This window comes from Gracilinanus agilis, chromosome 4 (assembly GCF_016433145.1).
Source record: "Gracilinanus agilis isolate LMUSP501 chromosome 4, AgileGrace, whole genome shotgun sequence".
Classification (NCBI taxonomy): Eukaryota; Metazoa; Chordata; class Mammalia; order Didelphimorphia; family Didelphidae; genus Gracilinanus; species Gracilinanus agilis.
The window spans coordinates 280800354-280823965 of record NC_058133.1 but is presented as its reverse complement, the minus strand read 5'-3'; the positions used below and the strand labels follow the sequence as shown (position 1 = coordinate 280823965).

Genomic DNA, 23612 nt, shown 5'->3' with positions numbered 1-23612 from the left:
TGAGGTCTCCTTTAGGTACATATATTTGATCCTTTCACTCCTGCCCCCAGAATATTATTACAACTGATAGAACCTGTCACTCCCTGCATCCACAGTTTGTTGATGATTAACAAAGGAAAGATATATGGCTTAACTTTGCTAATATGATAGAATCTGTCACCCTTGAGTTTTGTTGTCTTTTCATGTGTGATCCTTATTTACAATTTGCATTGTGGTAGCCATCATGGGTGTATTGTTTCTTTTTTTTTTTTTTGTTAAATTTTAAACTCTGAGCTCTTTTCCTCCTGCTATATTTGACATATGTATGTATATGCATACATATACATTTCAGTTATTTCTACGAAGGACAGTATCTTCATAGGTCCTTTGAAGTTGATTTGAATATTCATATTACTTAGAATAGCTTTATAAATTATTTGTTACAGCTACTCTTCTGTATATAGTGCTCTCTTGGTTCTACTCATTTCACTCTTTTTTATTTCATGCAAGTCTTTCTGTGTTTCTCTAAGATCAACCCTGCTCGTCATTTCTTAAAGTATAGCAATATTTCATCAGAGTGTTTGTATTATTTCTTTATCTCTGCTTTTTCCCCTCTGCTTCACTGCATATGAGTCTTCCTGAGTTTCTCTGAATTCTTCGTGTTTTTTTCATTTCCATGACATGATGATATCTCATTATTAAAGACCCATTTTTATGACTACCTGGTGTAAAATTTAAATTAATATCCAATAACTCCAAGTATTATATTTTATAAAATTAATTAGTAATCACTTGAAGTAGAAAAAATATAATAACAAAAGTAAAAGCCTAAGTAAAGCCTTGTGAATAAAATTCTCCTGCCTGCACTCACTCAACCACCACAGCCATGTTCCTGGGAGCAGAGAGAGAGGTCAGAGCTACACAAAACTTATATCTTCCCTATGTTGGTTATGTAACATAGATACGCAAATGGAATGCTGGGAGAGAGAGTCCCTAGGCAGAAAATTCTAATTACACACTGGTCAAATGAGATATTTGTAAAACACTTAGCAGAATACTTGGCACATAGCAGGTATTATATAAATATTTATTCCCTTCCCTTTCCTCTTCTCTGATAATAGTGCCTACCATTTTTAATAAGTTTGCATACTAAAAATGTTACTTTAAATTTCTTATGCCTTTCTTCACAAATTTCCTGAAAAAAATTAAGACATAAAATAATATGTTCAAATTGCAAATTTACCCGGAGTCATATTATATACAGGTTGCTAAGCTAATTTCCATTCTTTGTTTTAAAAATTAAGTTCTTGGGAACAGTGAGATGACTAAGTGGATTGAAAACCAGATCTAGAGATAGGAGGTCCTGGGTTTTAATTTTCAGTGATTTAGAATATTTTTTTCATATGCTTATTGATAACTTTGATTTCTTCATCTGAAAATTGCTTGCTCATATCCTTTGACCATTTGTCAATTCGGAATAGCTTGGATTCTTAGTAAATCTGACTTAGTTCGCTATAGATTTGAAAAATTAGATCTTTATCACAGAAGCTTTATTATAAAATTTTTTTTCCTAGTTGTTTCCCTTCAATTCTTGGTTGAATTGGTTTTCTTAGTACAAAAACTTTTAAATTTAATATAATCAAAATTATTTATTTTGCGTCTTATAATGCTCTCTATCTCTTGTTTGTTCACAAATTCTTCCCTTCTCCTTAGATCTGCCAGGTAAAGTATTCTATGTTCCCTTAAACAAATTATGGTATCACTCCTTATAGCTGAATCATATGCTTTTTTTTTACTTTATTTTGGTATAGGGTATGAGATACTAGTCTATATCTAGTTTCTGCCATGCTGTTTTCCAATTTTCTGAGCTGTTTTTGTTAACTAGTGAATTCTTATCCCAAAAGCTGGGTCTTTGGATTTATCAAACACTAGGCTGCTATGGTAATTTAACCCTGCAAGACAATTTTAATAATCATTTTCTGACATTTTGTGATCTATATTCTCTCCCTCCCTCAAATCCCTCCCCTCTCTCCAAGAGAGAGGTAACATGACATAGGTTGTACATGTGTTCATATGATACATATTTCTGTATTCATCACATTGTGAAGAAAGAACTTTATCTCTTATACTGGAGAAAAATCCACCTAGGAAATAAAATGAAGAATGGTATGCTGCAATCTACATTCACACTCTTATTAGTTCCTTCTCTGACAATGGATATTTTTCATCATGAGTTCTTTGGGGTTGCTTTGGATTCTTGCATTGCTGATAATAAGTAAGTCATACATAGTTGATCATCTTACTTTATTGCTGTTATGTTGTATAATGTTTTCCCCATTCTGCTCGCTTCACTTTGTATCACTTCATAGAAGTCTTTACAGATTTTTAAAAAATGATCATCTTTTTAGTCATTTCTTATAACATATCATTCCATTAAAATCATATTCTACAATTTGTTCAGCCATTTCTCAGTTGATGGATATCCCTTTAGTTTCCAGTTCTTTGCCACCACAAAAAGAACTCCTATACATATCTTTGTAGAAGTAGATCATTCCCCACTTACTTTTGATCTCTTTAGGATATAGACCCACTATTGAAGTTACTGTGTCAAAAGGTATATACAATTTTATGGTCTTTGGGCATGGTTCCAAATTACTCACCAGAATAATTTTACTAGTTCATAGCTCCACCAACAGTGTATTTGTGTCTCAATTTTTCCAATTCCCCTCCAACATTTATCATTTTCCTTTTTGTCTGTCTTATAGGGTGAGCTGGTACCTCAGAATTGTTTTAATTTGCACTTCTCTAATTAATAGTGCTTTGGAACATTTTTTTTCACATGACTAAAAATAGTTTTAATTTCTTTATCTGAGAACCACCTGTTCATATCCTTTGACCATTTATCAATTGGGTAGTTTTGTATTTTTATAAATTTGACTCTGTTCTCTATATATTTGAGACATGAATCCTTTAATGGAGACATTTGTAAATTTCTTTCCTCACCTTGTTGTTTCCTTCTAATCTTAATTGCATTGGTTTTATTTTTGCACACCCCTTTTAATTTAAAGTAGTCAGTTATCTATATCTTGTAATATGCTCCATATCTTATTTGGTCATAAATGCTTTCCTTATCCATAGATCTGACAAGTAAAGTATTTTATGCTTTTCTAATTTGTTTATGGTTTCTTTATTTCTAAATTATGCATCCATTTTGACTTTACTTTGGTATATGGCATGAAGTATATGGCATGAAGCATGAGTTGGTCTGTGCCTAGTTTCTGCCACACCATTTTCCAGTTTTCCTACCAGTTTTTTTGAATAGTGAGATCTTCCAAAAGGTATGACACAATTTAAAGTTTATTCTGCATTATTAACATTTCTTCATCAATTTCTTAAATCTAGACAATCAGCAAAATAATAAATTAAGCCCAATTTGTAGTCTGCCAATTTCTGAGGTGTAATTCTTACATTGAAAAATTTAACAATTGGCTCTTATGAGCTAGTTGGTTCCAGTTCTCCCTTGTATAGCCTTATAACAGAACTGGTAGACTATTGTAACAAAAAAAATGGGTTTTTGTTTCATGGTAACATTTCAGGCCATTAAAAGGTTTCATAAATTCTTAAAGACAATCCAGCTTGTTCATCTGTTTCATTTGTGAAACTTGGAAAACAGTGAATAGTGATACCAGTGAAAAAGGAACTGGTCAAAGGGAAGTTATGAACTAAATTTAAATCTAGCTAATTAAAGGGATATGGTATTTTTATTTATGTAAAACTAGCTTGAATTAAGGTGAGATGGGAATTTTCAAAGTCGTGCATAAAGAACGATTTGCTTTATTATGGGATTATGTTTTAGAAATTCTAGGTATTAGTTGTAGTTGTTTTATCTTTAACTGGTAAGTCAAACAACATGTAGAATAATGTCTCTGAAGCCAAATCTAATAACCAGAAGCATTTTATCATCTTATATCATGAAGTGAGTTATACACTCAGATTTTTAAATCTTCATATCTGTGCCAATATTGTTTTTTTTTTAGGAAAAAAGTTTCTGAACAAATATCAACAAAACAAAATATAGGGTATAACAGAAGAATATGCCCCAAACTATGGGTCTATTATGTACAGCTTGCTTTTCTTTTAAGTATATAATACATTTCACATTTTACTTTCAAAGCTGTCCTAGTTTCTGTGATTCTTTCAGGATTTCCTTGTGTTCTCTTTTGTGAATTTCAAAAATATGTTTCAGCTAATTTCTTTACTTTTTCTTTTCTTTTTTTTGTCAACCTTATACCTAGCTCCTTTGTCCTTCAACTCTTTGCTCTCCTACTCCAACTGTCAAAAAGAAAAGCTAATGTTTTGTGATAAATAATGATAGGCAAGCAAAATAAATGATCAGATTGACTGTGTCCAAAAATCTATTTCTCAGTTTTTTTTCAGCAAAGCATGAAACAAATTGCTGAGTGGATGAGGAGAGAGGCTGTGCTATCAGAAGTTTGAGGAGAAATGAGAAAGTTTGGAACTGTAGCTGGGGAGATTAATTAATATATAATAATTAACAATTAATAATATAATAATAATTAATAATTAATTAATTAAGAAGAAATAGAATGTTAATCTTGTTTCAGTGAAGACCCAGTTGAGATTAAATAACAAATATATAGTGAACCCAATTAACATGGTTTTGGTATTTCCTCTAGATCTATTCAGCAGCACACAAATAGTATTGAGGGCGGGATTGTTGCTGAGAGTAAGCCAGAATTTGGTAAGGTAGCAACAATAGGACAAGGGGAAGGAACTGATAGTGTAAGACCATATAGAGTTGAGTTGCTTCATCAAAGAAAATGTAATTGTGAAGAAGTGATAAGGGGTGGAGAGAATGGAAGTCATAGTGAAGAGAAAAAATAAGATTAGAATCGATAAGGTATCAAGAAAGTTGGAATGATAAAAGGCTAGGGTCAAGGAATTTCAGAATTCATGAAAATGGAACACTTGTGGATGATGCCACACTAAGGAAGAATGAAGAAGTAGGTTGTGCAAATAGGTTGAGGAATTTAGACATTAGCATATTTATGGAATTGTCAGTGTATATGTATGTATGTTGAAGTCCTCTATGAAATATGAGGCTAAGAGATGGGGAGGACAGAAAGATTGTGAATCAGGCACTAAATTTGTTGAGAAAGGATTAGTTTGAAAAGAAACCACCTTTCTCCTGCCACAGTTTCTCCCCCTCACCCCCACTCCAGGTAACTCTCTTCAGAGCTGCCGCCTGTTGCTGGATCCTGTCTCCTGTTGCTAACTCCCTGGGTCATCCCAGCTGCCTGAGTGGTCCTTGTGGAGTCATTGCTTCTGCTGTTCCTGCTCCTCCTGCTTCTGCTTCTGCTGTTACTGTTGCTGCTGCTGTTACTACTCTTTCCCTTATATTGCCAACAGCTGAGTGCTTGCTTGATGCTTGCCTTGGAAGCCCAGGTGTTTCCCTTAGGCAATAATTAGCCTCCTAAAGGGCTTTTACCCTGTCCATGTGGCACCTAGGCTTCCCCAAAGGAAAGGAAATGCTCATCTGTCAGTCTGTTTCTAAGGCAACTCTTTTGAAGTTCATTGTATTGAATCCTACTCATTGTATTCGTCAGATTAGGAATAATGTGCATAGGCCAGATAGAACATTTCAGGGGGATGCATCTGGCCCGCTGGCTGTAGTTTGCCCATCACTGCCCTGGGAGGAAGGGGAAGGAAGGTTACTCTTCCAAACAGGAAGTAGAATTGCAAGCATGGCTCACTCTATGAAAGAGCAGTATATTACCTATCTTAAACACCTCCCAGTTTTAGGATGTCTTTTTTTCCTACCATTCCTTAGTACACTCTCCTTGTGAGGAGAGATTCATCTCCCTACACCCCTTGGCCATTCTGTCCTGCCCAGTCTCTACAATACGTCCAATGTGGGATTCCTCCACATTATGTTCAGTGTGGAATTCTCCCTCATTATGGAAGATCCTAGAGGTGTGACCAAAAGGAACCTAGATGGGTGATGATACTAGGGAATGGAAAGCTGTTACACTGAATAATTTTAAGTTACTGTGTTTTGACAATTAGCTATATGAGCTGTTACATTGTCTTTATTTGTACCTTCCCATATGACTGGACTGGAGAAGACACCATTGTAAAAGTACCTTTGAGTTTTTTGTAATAAGAGGTATGGGTCCATTTAGTAGCTGAAGTGAAGAGCTATAACACTATTTCCCACCTTCACATTTATAAAAATGTAATGGATGAGACATATAAAGACATGCTTTTTATAGCTATTATAATCTCATACCAGAGGGGCTGAGAAGGTTTTACTAGGGGGCATAGTACCCTTGGATGGCTCCCAAAAGGGAGCATTTCCCATGAAGCCTAGTAGCTTCTGGATGGTTTTTAACTCTTCAGCTTAATCTACCTCCACCAGAATTATCTAGATTTTTGGTGACATTTTAGTCCCAAAAGGTTTTCTTGAATTAGCTGCTATACTTCTGTTTTTTTATAAAGTTGTTTTCTTAGAGAAAATTAATGTATCCTGAGTTGATCCATGTGTTTGGTAACATAATTTATTATAAAATTCTAGTTTTATAAAAATTAAGAAACTTGCTACCTCCCAGAATCCAAGCAGTGAATTGCTTGGAGAAGGCAACATGGAGATGCCTGCAGAAACCTCACACTGCACTGAAAAATCCAGAATGAAATTTGGGTTGTAGTGAAATTGAACTATGAGGGGGTTGTAACACATTTATTTTGTATATATACTCTTATGCCAAAGGGGACTGCCCCCTAATTGGCTTTTTGTTAACATACCTGGAAATTATTGGTTTTGTTCTCTTTCCCTTTTATCCCCAAATTATTGTAATTTATAAGTTGGTTATGTTTACAAGATCCATTGTAGAGACTAGTCTTCCAAAGGATATCAGGGGGGATTATGTAATTAAAATCTGTTACCCTAAAAAACTATAATCCCCAGCAAAACTATGAACCCCAGCAAAACTATGATTCCCAGAACCCCACTCACTTCCTGTCGTTATGTGCTGATGTAGACAGGATATAAATAAAGTGGAGGTCCATCTCTGTGTCTCTCTTTTTCCTTCCTGTCCATGGCTTTGATAGAGCAGGGATTTTTTGAACAGGTTGAAAACTTAGTCATGTGGTTCTATTTTGTCAGATAATAAACTTTATAAAATCCTACACTATTATGTCCCAAACTCTGCTGATCTCCATTCTTGTATATCCAACTGTCTTTCTGACATCTTGAGTTGGATATCCAGGCATCTTAAAATCTATATGTTCAAAACAAAACTCATCATTTTTCCTTTTAAACCCTCTCCATTTCCTATTTCATATTTATTGCAGAGGGCAACATTATCCTCCCAGTATCTCAGAGAAGTCATCCTGGATTCCTCACTATATCTCATCCTGCCCTTCTGCCACATCCAAGATTTTGCCAATGCCTCTTGATTTCACCTTTGCAATTTCTCTTGCATATGTCCCCTTCTCTCCTCGGGCATGGCCACCACTCTAATACAAGCCCTGACCACTTATTATCTGGATTATGGCTAGTCTGCTGGATCACCTGACTGCTTCAAGTCTCTTCTCACTCCAAATCCTCCTCCATTCAATCAGCAAAGTAATTTTCCTAAAACACAGGTTTATTTATTGCCCCCAGGAACAAATACAGAACTCTATGTTTGGCATAAAAAACCCTTCATAACCTAGCCCCCTCCAACCTTTCTGGTTATAACTTACTCCCTGATATTCTGAGATACTGTCCTCGTGGGTGTTCCACAAAGAAGACACATCACCTCTTGGCCTTGGGCAGTTTCTCTAGTTGCCCCCTCATAACTGGTATAGTCTCCCTCTTCTGCTAGAATTACTGACTTCCCTGGCTTCCTTTAAGTTAAAAAAACCCCTAGCTTCTTTTGGAAGCCTTCTCCAGCCCCTCTTAATTCTAATGCTTTCTCTGGATAATTATCTTCCTATTTGTTCTATCTATAGATCGCTTTTTATATCTTTGTATGCATGTTGTCTTACTCATTAGATTATAAGTTCTTTGAGGGCAAGAACTATCTTTCTTTGTATCCCCAGTACTTAGTACAATGCCTAGCACACAGAAATTGTTTAATAAATATTTGCTAATTGATTCCCTACCATGAACAGAGAATCTAGAAGTATAATAAAAATTTATATATATATATGCATGTATGTATATATATATACATACATGCATATATACACACACACAGCACACATACATATATATGTATATATATATATATATAAAGAGAGAGAGAGAAAGAGAGAGAGAGAGAAGCAGGTTAATAAAGAGGAAAACATGATTTAGTGAGGTAGAGAACAGAAGATGGAAGGAGAAAGAGTAAATATGATGTTAATTATAAAGTGGGCATTCCAAACAGCATGGTGGAAAGGTCAGGCAGAATATGGAATGGAGGCATTTTGTACTAGAATAGGGTTGACGTGATTATGGTGAATCAGGTGTGAGGAATGGGGTTTGTAAAGCCAGGGATTCAGGATCACTGAGACAGGACAAGCATGAAGGGATAGTATAACTATCATAACCATTAAGTGATGAGACTAGGCAGAGTATCAAAGGATAGAGAGAAAACTTCATTGAAGGAGACATGAGATTCAACTATTCAAAGTCTACCTTCATAGCTCTAGAAAGAAATTCTTTGGTCATTTGAATGGTATGGCAATGCAAAAGTAATTTAGGGGGCAGCTGGGTAGCTCAGTGGAGTGAGAGTCAGGCCTAGAGACAGGAGGTCCTAGGTTCAAACCCGGCCTCAGCCACTTCCCAGCTGTGTGACCCTGGGCAAGTCACTTGACCCCCATTGCCTACCCTTACCACTCTTCCACCTATGAGACAATACACCAAAGTACAAGGGTTTAAAAAAAAATTATATATAAAAAAAAAAGTAATTTAGTCGGTATTGTTATTTTCATTATACTGACATAGTAGCAATGAATACTTATCCAATTATTTAGGCCTTTATTTATTTAAAAGTTGTTTTATAGTTATATTTATACAGTTCCTCTCTGCCTTGCTTGATATATTCACAAATAGTTTATACATTCTTTAGTTATTTTGACTGAAATATTTCTATATCTTCCTGCTGGGTTTGGTTGGTAACATACAGCCTTTTGGCCCTTGATTTTTGTGGATTTATTTTTATCTTGCAGCTTTATTTAAATTATTGTTTCAGTTAATTTTGGGATTCTTTAGCTATAGCATTGTAGGGTCAGGATTTTCACCAGTAAAGAAGATGAGGTCATTTTCTGAAAATAACATTGTTTATTAACATGAACAAAAAAGTAGATCTTTTGCAAGGCTCTTTTCTCCAAAAGACCCCTTGTGAGTGTTGTCTCTTGCTTATAAAAAGAGTTGTGTCCTCTTTCTGATTGGCCTGACAGTTCCACTTTTGGAACTCCCCTGACAGTCCCCTTTAGTGGATATTTCAAAAGAAGAGGTGGACTTAGAGACTACAACGCCTTTCTCATTACTTCATCAAAGGGGAAGTAGATCTATTTCATACAGGAAAACTATCAGCACACCCTTTATTCCCCACCATGTGGCTGGGCCAACTTACATTTCAAATGGGTCAGAGTTCAATTTGACTAATTCTTTTAAGATATTAACAAAAGACAAAGGCTTTAACCCAATTAGATAGCCTACAGACTGGGAGGAACCCCAGCCTAGAAGCAGTATCTGTTTCTGCCTGTCCCTAGAGAGGGCCAATGGGAAAATGGTTTCATGTCGAAATACTACTAAAATTAATTCAATTCAGTATTAGTTTTCCTTACCTTCATATCATCTCTTAAAAGTGATAGTTTTGTTTACTTCATTTTCCATGCTTAATTTTTTTTTCTTTTCATTTTGCTATAGCTAGAATGTCTTGAACCGTAACAAATAATAGTGATTATAATGGACATCCTTGATTTATCCAAGATTGATTGAAAAGGTACCATTACTTTTTTTAGAAGTAATTTTCAAGTAACTTTTGAGGAATATTTTTTAAATTAAGTTTATTTATTTTTTTAATTTATTTTGCCGTGGTTACATGATTTATGTTCTTTCTCTCCCCTCTTTCCACCCCCTCCCATGGCCAACGAGTAGTTCTACTGGGTTTTAGACATGTCATTGATCAAGACCCATTTTGAGGATTATTTTTTAGCCAGGTTCAAAGGAACCATTATATTTATATGCCTTGGTTATATCATCTTGAAGGATGATTGTTTGCTATAGCTAATCTCCTTGTTTTATGCTTCTTTAGTAATAGACATAGTATCTCATAGCCCCTGAATTTTGTTATTATTATCTACTGTACCTATATCTTCTTTGATAGTAGCCATAACTTTTAATTAATATATATGTTACCACTTATTAATCAAGCAATCAGTCAACAGTTATTAAGCTCCTACTACATGCCAAGTACTATGCTAGAAGCTGAGACTACATAAACAAAAACAATAGCCCCTCACCATAAGAAGCCAGCATTCTAACAGGGGAGAAAAACATATATAATTATATATGTGTGTGTATATGTATAATATACTCATATGTAATTATTATGTATTTTATAGATATATGTTTATATTATATATTAAAAATTGTAAGTAAAAATTATATATAAAACATATACAAAATTGATACAAGGTATTCTTGATGAGAATAGCATTAGTAGCTAAGGGGATCAGGAAAAGCCTAATGCAAGAAATGGTACTTGAGTTAAAAGGAAGCCAGGGGTTCCAAGAGACAGTGGTAAGGTGAATGAACATTCCAGGCATGAGGCAAAGCCAGTGCAAAGGTACAAAGATGAGAGATGGAGTTTCCATTTATCTGAGAGTGAGAGAGCACTGATGTCAGTATGGATCCCATCTAGCTGTGTGATTTTAGGAAAATCATAACATCTTTAAGTTTCATTCTCTCTATCTGTAAAATGGGTGATCATATCTGCCCTCACTGTTTCAGAGTGAAGAGGATGAAATGACATGATATATGGAAAAGCTTTGAAAAACTGTCCAGTGCTATAAAAAGTAAAGTAAGGGGTTTTTTATGCTCTGATTATGAGAATTTGTTCATAATATTCTAAGTATGATTTTTATTATCCCTAATAACACAGTCTTGTATTGTTTTCTATCATATACTTCTTCCAGCCTAAGACTTGGATCTTTATTGTATTTCTGCCAGGAGTTAAACAGATGGTTTCTTTACCCAAACTCATCATCCACGGTTTCTTTCCTGGTCTGTATTCCATCCTGGGCCTGATTTCCTTCCTTTAGGCTCTAGCCCTTTTCATGATTATCTTGGCACTCTTTCAAGCTGAGCATTCTAATTTTAGACACAAAACATTAGAAGTCCAGACCACAGATGTGCATTGAAATATGCACAATGTAGTTACCAAGCCATTTCTAAAAGTCATAATAAAAAGAAGCATTCACTCAAAGATATTTGGAAAATCCACCATAGTTTCATTTTAATCCCTTCCCCCACTCAGCCTTCTGGTCTTTTTTTTTTTTTTAAACCCTTACCTTTTATCTTAGAATCATTTCTGTGTATTAGTTCCAAGGCAGAAGAATGGTAAAGGCTAGGCAATGGGGTTTAAGTGACTTGCTCAGAGTCACACAGCTACTAAGTATCTGAGGCCAGATTTGAAACCAGGACCTCCCATCATTAGACCTGGCTCTCAACCCAATGAGTCACCTTCAACCTTTTATTCTTTAATAAAAATCACACTTTCTCCCTTGGCATTAGATTTTAAGTAAGTAAAATGCATTTTATTTTCATTGTGTTCAATTTTTAATTGTTACAGATATTTGCACAAATCCATTTTTTTTAATTAAAGTATCTTGAATACAATACTTTTATTTTAATTACTATGCAATATATTAATTTTCACATGATTGCACTAATCAACAAGAGTCCTTGAAAACTCCTCCAAAGGGGAGATCAGGTTTTTTTTTTAAATAATTTGTATTTAACTTTTTTTTCTGCATAGAAATACCATTTTTGTGCTTCAGTTTTGCATTAACAGGGGAAAGATTTAATGAAGTCTGAATAATTGTTTGGTGAGTCTGATTAGTCTACATATATTCCCTACAGAAGATTACTCAGTGTTGTTTCACAATAACATCAAGAACACATGTATTCTTCAGTTCCCATTTTTATTCATTTATCTTGTCTCCTTTCTCTTGTTTCTGTTGCCACCTATTCCCACAATGAACTCCTTCCCCATAGTCATCTGTTGCAGTAGTTTCCCCCTTCCTTTGAAACTTGACTCAGGTGCCATCTCCTTCATGAAACAGTAAGATTAAAATTAATATAAAATAACTCAAATTATTATATTTTATAAGATTTATTAATAATCAGTTGAAGTAGAAGAAAATACAAGAACAAAAATGAAAGCCTGAGTAAAGGTAGTTTTCTCAGCCACGTTTCTGGGAAGAGAGAGAGGGGTGACATCACACACAAACTTTATCTCCAAAATGTAAGGACGTAAGGTAAGAACAAAAGTAGGATTCTGGGAGAGAGAGTCCTGGGGTTCAAATTCTAATTATACAAAACCTTCTAACTGTTCTTCTCTTCTTCAAAACTTCAAGTGATGTCTCCTTTACATTTCTCATAGTACTTCCCCTCCCATTTTAATTTAGTTTGTCTTCTGCATTCCTGTGCCCCACCCATTAGATTATAGGCTTTCTGAGAGCAGCCTAAATTCATCTGGTTAGTAACTAACTCTATACCTTACACATAGTGGGTGTTCCATAATTGTTTGTTAAAAAGATGATACTTTTTTTTTTAAACCCTTAACTTTTGTGGATTGGCTCCTAAGTGGAAGAGTGGTAAGGGTGGGCAATCGGGGTCAAGTGACTTGCCCAGGGTCACACAGCTGAGAAGTGTCTGAGGCCAGATTTGAACCTAGGACCTCCCGTCTCTAGGCCTGACTCTCAATCCACTGAGTTACCCAGCTGCCCCCTAAAAAGATGATACTTTAATAACAAATTTCCACATTAGTTTTCCAAAGTTATATGATCCATATTGTCTCCCTCCCTTCTTCCCTCCTGCTCCTAGAGCTGGCAGGCAATTCACTCTGGGTTACACATGTATTATCATGCAAATATTTCCATATTATTCACTTTTATAAGTAAATAATCCTATAGAACCCAAACCTGAAAACATTTGATTTATCACTCATTTATTTGGCCCAAATAAATGAGTGATAAATCATATGTTTTCATCTGCATTTCTACTCCAACAGTTCTTTTTCTGGGGGTGTATAGCATTCTTTTTCATAAATCCTCAGAATTGTAATGGGTCATTGTATTGCTGTTAGTAGCAAAGTCTATTACATTTCATCATTCTACAATATTGCAGTTACTGTGTATAATACTCTCCTGGTTCTTCTCATTCCCCTGCATCAGTTCACGTAGGTCTTTCCAGCTTTCTGAAATCATGCTGTTCACCATTTCTCATAGTACAATAATATTCCATCACCATCATATACCACGATTTGTTCAGCCATTCCTTAACTGAGGGATATCTCTTTAGTTTCAAATTCTTTGCCACCACAAAAAGAGCAGTTATAAATATTTTTGTATATTTTTATCTTTTTGAGACATAGACCCAGGGGAGGTATTACTAGATCAAAGGGTATGCATTCTTTTATAGCCCTTTGGACATAATTCAAAATTGCAATTCAGAATGGTTGGATCAGTTCACAAGTCCACCAGCAATGCATTAGTTTTCCAATTTTGTCATATCACATACAACATTTATCATTTTCCTTTACTGTCATATTGGCCTATCTTATGGGGATGACAGTGGTACCTTAGAGTTGGTTTAATTTGCCTTTTTCTAATCAGGAGTGATTTAAGGGGCAGTTTGGTAGCTCAGTGGATTGAGAGCCAGGCCGAGAGATGGGAGGTCCTGGGTTCAAATCTGACCTAAGACACTTCCTAGCTGTGTGACCCTCATTGCCTACCCTTACCACTCTTCTGCCTTGGAGCATTGACTCCAAGATGGAAGGTAAGGGTTTAAAAATGTGATTTAGAACATTTTTTAAGATTATTGATAACTTTGATTTCACTGAAAACTGCCTATTCATATCTTTTAACCATTTATCATTTGGGGTATGCCTTGGATGCTTATAAATTTGACTTTAAGTATTTGAGAAATAAGACCTTTATTAGACAAATTTGTTATGAATTTTTTTCCTGTTTGTTGTTTCCCTTCTAATCTTGGTTGAATTGGTTTTATTTAGTACAAACCTTTTAAATTTAATATAATCAAAATTATTCATTTTACATCTTGTAATGTTCTCTGTTTCTTGTCTGGTGATAAATTCTTCCCTTCTCCATAGATCTGACAGGTAAACTATTTGTGTTCCCCTAATTTACTTAAAATATCACTCTTTGTGTTTAAATTATATATCCAATTTTACCTTATCTTGGTATAGGTGAGATACTGATCTAAACCTAATTTTTGCCACACTGTTTTTCTTTTTGGACATCAACTTTTCTGTTTAAGTCTGGTTTTTTCTTCAGGAATGCTTGGAAATCATCTTTTTTTTTTTAAATGAACTTATATTTTTCCCTGAAAGAATTTAGCCAATTTTAATGGGTAGGTGATTCTTGGTTGTAAACTCAGTTCCCTTGCCTTTATGAATATCATATTCCAAGCCTCCTGGTCCTTCAAAGTGGAAGCTGCCAGATCCTTTGTCATCCTGACTAGGGCTCCATGATATCTGAATTGTTTCTTTCTGGCTCTTTGCAGTATTTCTCCTGTAAGAGGGAGATTTTAGGTATTTTATAAATATATATTTAAAGTGTGGCTGCCAGCAATCAACAATTCAGATTGATTCCATAATTAAAATAGACCCAAGTCAGCATCGGATTTAATGTAGCTTATTTTACAATTAGGAAGGAAAGAGATAGGGAAATAGAGAGAGGGAGAGGCTAGTCCAGGCCTGGAGAGGCCTGGACAGAGAGAGAAGGTTAAAAGGCTAATTAAGTTAGGCTACAAGCCACAAAACCTTAGAAATCAGGGAGGCTATAAGCCTACTTAAGGCATAGTTTGGAAACACCAGGGTAGGCCAAGGAAGTCAGCCTAACTTACTCACGTGACAATTCAGAGTAGAAGCCTTCTGAGGTCTCAGCCAAGCACCTTCAGCACCAAGTCCAAAGCCAGAACTTTTTTTACCAGGTTGTAACCCACATATTTAAAGAGATAGTGTCTCTCGTCATTTCCTGTGGGCCCATCTCTAATTCAAGTGGACCAATGGCAGCCTCTACGCTGATTTGGAATGCCCAAAGGGCAGTCCCTTGTTCTTGATTTGATACTTATTGTCACGTGTGATCAACTATCTCCCCTCCCCTTTTAAGGGAGGTGGGGATGATATAATCTAGATGCCTAGGGTAAGTAGATTTTTGACTATGAATGGGCTAGAGCTAATTTCATTTACACACTCCTTGGCCTGGGAGCTCTTGAACTTGGCCATAACATTCTTGGGAATTATCATTTGGAAATTTATTGTAGGAGTCAATCTATGGAGTCTTTCAATTTCTCTTTTACCCTCTTATTCAAAATATCAGTGAGTTTTCTTGGATAATTTTTTGTAAATGATGTCTAGGCTTTGTTTTTTTGGTCATGAATTTTAGGTAGTCCAATAATTCTTAAATTGTCTCTCCTGAATCTATTTTCTAAGTCAGTTGTTTTTTCAGTGAGATATTTCATATTTTCTTCTGATTTTGTTTTATTGTTTCTTGATGTCTCATGAAGTCACTAGCTTCTATTTGTCCAATTCTAATTTTTAAAGACTGAATTTCTTCCATGATCTTTTTGATCTTCCTTTTCCATTTGGTACATTCTGTTTTTCATGGCACTCTTTTCTTCAATGGATATTTTTGCCCCTTTTCCCAGTAGGTCATTTCTGGTTTTGTTTTGTTTTTTTAAATTCTTTTCTTCATTGTATTTGGGCCTCTTTTTCCAGTTGACCAATTTTGCTTTTGAAGCTGTTTTTTTCTTTTTGCATTATTTTCATTTCTTTTTCCTATTTTTCTTCAACCTGTCTTATTTGATTTTTAAATTCCTTTTTCATTTTTTCTAGAGCTTGAGATCAATTTCCAATTTTCTTTGAAGTTTTGCATGCATTTGCTTGGATCTCACTGTCCCCTGTTGATTCTGTGTTTTGATCTTTGTTGCCATAGAAATTTTCTAGGGTTAGGAGTTTCTTCTGTTTGTGTGTTTTCTGCTTGTGGACTGGGAATTCTGAAAGCTGCTGATTCTGTTTCCTCTGCTGCTGACTTGCAGGGCTTAGAACTGTGAGCTATTTTGCCCTTGTACTAGGTTTTCACCACTGCCATGCAGACTTGAAAGGACCCAGCACTATGCCCTTCTGGACCTCACTGTGGGCTGGTGGCAGGGCCTGGACCTTTAAGGGGTGGATCTGACCTACTCTTTTGTTGATGTAGCCTGGGTTCTGGGATCCCAAAGTTGGCCTATGCCAAGTCATGGAACCTGGCACAGGTAGGTGGTAATGTGGTCAGCCAGCACTCCTCTGTGTGCAGCCTTGCTTCCAGTTTTCCCTTATCCAAATATAATAAATTCTCTCTGTCTATCTTTCAAATTGTGTTCAGAAGGAGAGCTCTCTCACTCCATCTTGCTGTTAGTTTTTGACTCCTGTCATTTTGAGGTAATTTTTTAAAATTTAGAATATTTCTCCATGTTTACATGATTCATGATTCCTCCCCTCCCCTGCTCCACCTTTTCCCCCTCCCAAAGCTGACAAGCAATTCCACTGGGTTATATATGTATCATTGTTCAAAACCTATTTCCATGTTATTCATATTTGCAATAGAGTAATCTTTTAACATCAAAACCCTAATCATATCCCCACTGAACTACATGATAAATCACATGTTCTTCTTCTCTGTTTCTCCAACAGTTCTTTCTCTGGATGTTGATAGCATTCTTTCTCCTAAGTTCCTCTGGATTATCCTGGATCGTAGCATTGATGCTAGTATAAAAGTATTACATTCGATTGTGCCATAATGTATCAGTCTCTGTGTACAATGTTCTCCTGGTTCTGCTCCTTTTCCTGGAGGTCTTTATCAATTCCTGGAGATCTTTCCAGTTCACATGGAATTCCTCCAGTTCATTATTTCTTTCAGCACAATAATATTTCATCACCATCAGATACTACAGTTTGTTCAGCCATTCCGCAATCGATGAACAACCCCCCCCCCCATTTTCCAGTTTTTTGCCACCACAAAGAGCATGGCTATAAATATTTTAGAACGAGTCTTTTTCCTTATTATCTTTGAGGTAGTTTTTAAAGATTGGTTTGGAAGGATTGTTAAGGTGAATTCAGCTTTCACTGCTACTAAGCTGCTATATTGGCTACATCTCCTTAAAAGGATGATACTACTTAGGCCCTGGTAAATGCCTAGAACATTTGGGGAACTTGTTAGTTATAATTTTGCAACTACATTAAAATGATCTGAAATATGCCTGGGAATTTTTTGGTTTGATGACTCTAATTCTTTACTGTCCCTTTGCTGTCTTTCCTTGGGCTATTTTGTATTTAGTTTGTATATGTCCTATCTTTCCTTATCTGTGTAGGTATTGTTCCCCACCGTCAGTGGACTAGGGTGGGAGGCCTTAAAAGAAGAGGCATTTTCATTTTTGTCTTTTTAGTTGGCATAAATATAGTAGGATATTCTTCTATATAATCACTACATTCTGAAATTCTTAGCATTAATTGAAAATTGCACATGAATAGGGAATTCCATTATTTTATAAATATTTTTATATGAATGTACCTAAATACCTTATGACTTTTCTTAGGCTTAGAAGAGCTACCAGTATCACTACTCTTATATTGGGGCCATTATTAATAATTAAATAGCATTGATGAAACAAAGAGGAGTGCCGCTCTGACACAGTAATGGCTTATTATAAAAACTCTCCTTCGAATAAGTGTGATTGGAAAATTGTTGTAAGACTTTACTCAGGGGGCAGCTGGGTGGCTCAGTGGATTGAGAGCCAGGCCTAGAGATGGGAGATCCTAGGTTCAAATTTGATTTCAGACACTTCCAGGCTGTGTGACCCTGGGCAAGTCACTTGACCCCCCCATTGCCTAGCCCTTACCACTCTTCTGCCTTGGAACCAATACACAGTATTGACTCCAAGATGGAAGGTAAGGGTTTAAAAAAAGGCTTTATTCAGCTTTGGAAAATAAGGCACATTTAGTACATAATTAAAAATTTTTGGTTTTTGTATTTTTCTTTTTTTGGTTTTTTAAAATTGAAATTCATATAAATTCTCTTGTGTTGATTTTGCATAGAATGAGGTCCTAATGTGCTTCTTAAATAGAATTGAATTGTGCTTAATAATAGTCAGCTTTAAGTTAATATTATTCCCTTAATGCATTAATGACTCCACAATCACAAGAAAACTACAGATTTTTCTTGTGTATTTCTGTAAAAAATGTGGTGAATGTAGAAGAAATGTCATCCAAACTGTTAATTAATATCAACTATTAGTAGGTGCTACCACTTAGAAAGAGAGAAAGCAATAGGAAGACCCAAGTTCAAATCCAGCATCAGACACTCATTAGCAGTGTGAACCTGGGTAAATCACTTAGCCTTGATTTGCCTCAGTTTCTTTATGTGTAAAATGAGGATAACAATACCATCTGCCTTACTTGATGTTGTATGGATTACCAAATGAATTAACATATGTAAAGTACTTTATTAACCTTAAAGTGCTATGTATTTTTAGAAAACATATGAGTAAAATAGAAATTTCACTTCTTTTTTACTTTTAAACAAAAAATAACCAGCAGATACACTTTTATCAAGTCAGGAACTAAAGGAAAATCATCTTGGCATTTAACAATATAATACATATAACCCTGATTTATCTGCGTGTTTTTCCCTTGTGTATGTAGTTCATTCAAGTAGTAAATCCTATTCTCCTTTGGATCTAATTTTAGTTGTCTCTCAGATACATCTTCTTTCAAGCATCAGAACTGATTGGTTTTAAAAGGTGAATTTAAAAACTGTTGTTCTCACATTAAATAATATCAAAAGATTGTCAAACATTTTAAAAAGTCATTTTTTCTTTCATTTTGGCCATAAGTGAGATGAAACCCCCCCCCCCCAAATGATTTGGAAAGCCAAAGATATGAGAAAATATTAAGATTAGGTTGTGATTCATGATTTTAAAAGCATCAGCAATTCAGGGAAGATGACAGAAAAGACTGCAGTACAGTCTTTAATGAAAGTGGCTAAAATCTTGCTTTAGATGCATATTCGTTATATCCAATGTATTTAAGAAGGCAAAATGGCACACCTTACATCACTCTCATTTCCCAATTACCACACTTATTACTTTCTTTTAACTCTTCCAGATATCTTTGTTGGGCTTGAGTTCAATTAGTATTTTTCTAATATAACTGTATTCACATTATTGTTTTCTTCTGAGTTTATTTCTTGGTCTTCCCTGCCAACATTTTAGTTTTTTAATGTCAAGATTTTTGTTTTGTTGTTATTTATTCATTTTCCCAGCCTGTTTCTTGACTTAGAACTTTATATTAAGATCAGACTCTGTTCACCCTTTGCCCAGGAAGGGCATTGCTCCCCATTCCTCTTGGCTTTTGTCCCTTGACCCAGAAAGTGTCCAAGTTCCTTGTTCCTATATAATAGTAAGTGATATTGATATTTGCCTTGACACTGTAACCAGGTCCTCTGCTCTCTTTGGAATAACTGGAAGCTCTCCTTTATAGCATAGAACTTTGATCAAGAACTGTGTATGGGCAATAGAGTTGCCAATCAGTGCCATCTGTGCCAGCAAAGGGTCTCCTGCAGTCTCTTTCTGACTAGTTCTCTGACCCCCTTACTATCACCTCTGGCATGAGAGCTCCTGAACATGTTTCTTTCCCTGTTGTAGCTGCCTCCAAAGCCCATTGCTATTGCTGCCTGCCATTTTGCACTCCATCCACTCCAGGCTGGTCCAGAAGCAGGGGTTCTAGACACTTCCTGTCAATCTTCTCTCTTGTCTTAGATTGGAAAAGTGCCTCACTCTTAAATTTTGTTGTCTCTGCCAATCCAAAATTTGGTTTGAGGAATTACTTTAAAATTGTAGGATAAAGTTGTGAGAGTTACGTTGCACTGATGACTCTCCTCCTCTGTCTTAGCTCTCCTACTCCTCCACTGCCCCCCACCGTCCAGACGGATTTACAAGTGTATTCTTGTTCCATTTAGTGAGCCATTTAGGGAATGATTAATCCCAATACCATATAAACTGTTTGAAAAAAATAAATAAAGAAGTGCTACGAAATTCCTTATATGATATAAATATGGTTCTGATACCTAAACCGGGGCAGACAAAGAAAACTGTAGACCAATTTCCTTAATGAATATTGATGCAGAAATTTTTAATAAAATACAACCAAGGAGATTGCCATAATATATCACAAAAATCGTATACTATGACCAGGTAGAATTTATATCAGGAATATAAATTATATATATATATATTATATATCCTGTATATTAGGAAAACTATCAGCATAAGTGATTATATAAATAACAAAAACAACAAAGATCATATGATATATGCATAGATACAGAAAAAGCTTTTGACAAATTACAACACCATTCCTATTAAAAATCCTAGAATGCATGAGAATCAGTAGGGCCTGTCTTAAAATGATAAATAGTATATGTCTAAAACCAAGTGCAACATTATCCGTTACATGGATAAACTTGAAGCATTCCCAATAAGATCAGAAGTGAAGCAAGGATATCCATAATCATCATTGTTATTCAATATTGTACTAGATTAGTAGCTATAGCAATAAAAGAAGAAAAAGTAATAAAACCAGGCAATGAGTAAACAAAATTATTACTTTTTTTTTATTTTAAACCCTTAACTTCTGTGTATTGACTTATAGGTGGAAGAGTGGTAAGGGTAGGCAATGTGGGTCAAGTGACTTGCCCAGGGTCACACAGCTGGGAAGTGTCTGAGGCCGGATTTGAACCTAGGACCTCCCGTCTCCAGGGCTGGCTCTCAATCCACTGAGCTACCCAGCTGCCCCCTAAAACTATTACTTTTTGCAGATGATATGATGGTATGCTTAGAGAAACCTAGAGAATCAATTAAAAAATTAGTTGAAATAGTTAACAACTTCAACAAATTTACAGAATATAGAATAAGTCCATATAAGTCACCAACATTTCTTTATACTACCAACAAAACTCAGCAGCAAGAGATAGAAAGAGGAATTCCATTTAAAACAACTGCAAAAAATATAAAATATTTAAGAATCTACCTGTCAAGAAAAATTCAGGGATCATATGAACAAAGGTGTAAAAACAGTTTATATGTAGATAAAGATCAGATTTAATCAATTGGAGAAATATTAATTGCTCACAGATAGGCTAAGTCAACATAATAAAAATGCCAATTCCACCCAAGTTAATTTACTTTTTCAGTGTCATGCCAATCAAACCACCAAATAATTATTTTATAGAACTAGAAAAATAATAATTCATCTGAAAGTATAAATGTTCAAGAATATCAAAGGAATCATTTTTTTTTAAATGTGAAGGAAGATGGCCTAGAGATTCTAGATTTCAAACTATTAAAAAGCAGTAGTCATCAAAACAATCTAGTACTGGCTAAGAAATAGAGTGGTGGATAAGTGGAATAGATTAGGTACATAGTACATAGTAATAAATGACCATAAAAATCTAGTATTTGATATATTCTAAAAATTCAAGGTTTGGGGGGAAAGAACTGAACATTTGACAAGAATTGCTGGAAAAACCAGAAAGCAGTTTGACAGAAACTAGGCACAGACCAACATCTCACACCTTTTCCAAGATAAGTTCAAAATGGACAAATGATTTAGATATGAAGGGTGATATCCTAAGTAAATTAAGGGGGCATGGGAAAATGTACTTGTCAGATTTATAAACATATAGTCATAAACAGGAAGAGTTTATGACTAAATAAGAGATAAAGGGAATTATAGGAAGTAAAAAATAATTTTAATCCCATACAACTGAGATACTGGATCACACCAATCATATTGTTAATATTACAGAAAAAAAAGGCAAATGCTAAAGGGGGTGTGGAAAAATTAGGACATTGATATGCTATTAGTGGAGTTACAAACAGTTCCCATGTTTCTGGAGAAGATTTTGGAATGGTGCTCAAAGAGCTATAAAACTGCATACTCTTTTAACTCAGCAATATAGCTACTAGGTCTTTATCCTAAAGAGATAAAAAAATAGAGGATATGACCTATTTGTTCAAAAACATTTATGACAACTTGTTTTTGTGGTGGCAGAGAATTGGAATTTGAGGAAATGCCCATCAACTGAGGAATAACTGAACAGGTTGGATATGATTGTGATGGAATACTATTGTTTAAGAAATGCTAACTAGGATGGTTTCAGAAAAACCTAGGAAGTCTGTAAACTGAGGCAAAGGGACGACATTGTAGATGGTAGCAGAAATATCGTAAAGATGGTCAATAGCTATTCTGAACAAAACAGTGATTCAAGGCAGTTCCAGAGGACCCAGGATGAAAAATGCTATCCAAGAGAGGGAGAGGGAGAGGGAGAAGGAAGTGGAGAGAGGGAGGGGGGGAAAGAGAGAGAGAGAGAGAGAGAGAGAGAGAGAGAGAGAGAGAGAGAGAGAGAGAGAGAATTCTAAATGCAGATTAAAGGAAATTAAAAAACAACCTCAACTTTACTTCTCTTGGGGTTTTTTTTGGGGGGTGGAGTCTGGATTTATTTTGCAGCATGGCTAATATGGAAATATGTGTGACTTCATATGTATAATTGATGTCATATTATTTATCTTCTCAAGGAGAGGGAGGGGCAGAAGGGAGAGAAAATTTGGGACTCAAAACTTTAAAAATGATTTAAAAAATATTTAAAATGTAATTGGTAAATATTTTTAAAATAAATTATATGTGTATATATATGCATACATGTATGCATATATATTCATATATATATGAACCCTAGTTTAAAGCAAAGGAGGTATAGGCTAAAGCAATAGGATTGGGATCTATATCTTCAGCTGAAGAAACAAATAGTATCAGGATTTTGACTTGTCAGTGGACTAAGTATATTGTGGCCTTCAGATTACTATACATCACTCAGTGCAGACAGGTAGGAACCTCTGGGGTTATTCCGATAGGGACACAAAACCCTGTACTCTGATTTAAGTGATAAAACCAGTTCTAGACCTGTAGGAACTGTGTGCCTTTTCACATCCAGGGATTCCCAGGGAATATACTCCCACCCTAACTTACCACACTGCTGATTAATGAGTATAAAGTAAAATTGGTTATTCTTATTATTAGATTGTACTGTAGTCTTTTTGGTCATATCCAGTTCTTTGTGAGCTTGTTAGTGGTTTTCTTGATAAAGATCCTGGAGTGGTTTGCTATTTCCTTCTCCAGCTCATTTGACAGATGAGGAAACTGAGGCAAACAGGATGAAATGACTTGCCCAGGGTCACCCAGATAGTCAATTTCTGAGGCAAGATTTAAGGTCAGGTCTTTCTGCCTCCAGGCCTGCAT

The 23612-nt window shown here is 35.3% G+C and overlaps 1 protein-coding gene across 1 annotated transcript in view; it reads left to right on the top strand.

Moving 5' to 3' along the window:
* The window catches only part of LOC123246433 (24-hydroxycholesterol 7-alpha-hydroxylase), a 100834-nt gene that overhangs the window by 34394 nt on the left and 42828 nt on the right, over positions 1 to 23612 (top strand). The window lies entirely within an intron of this gene.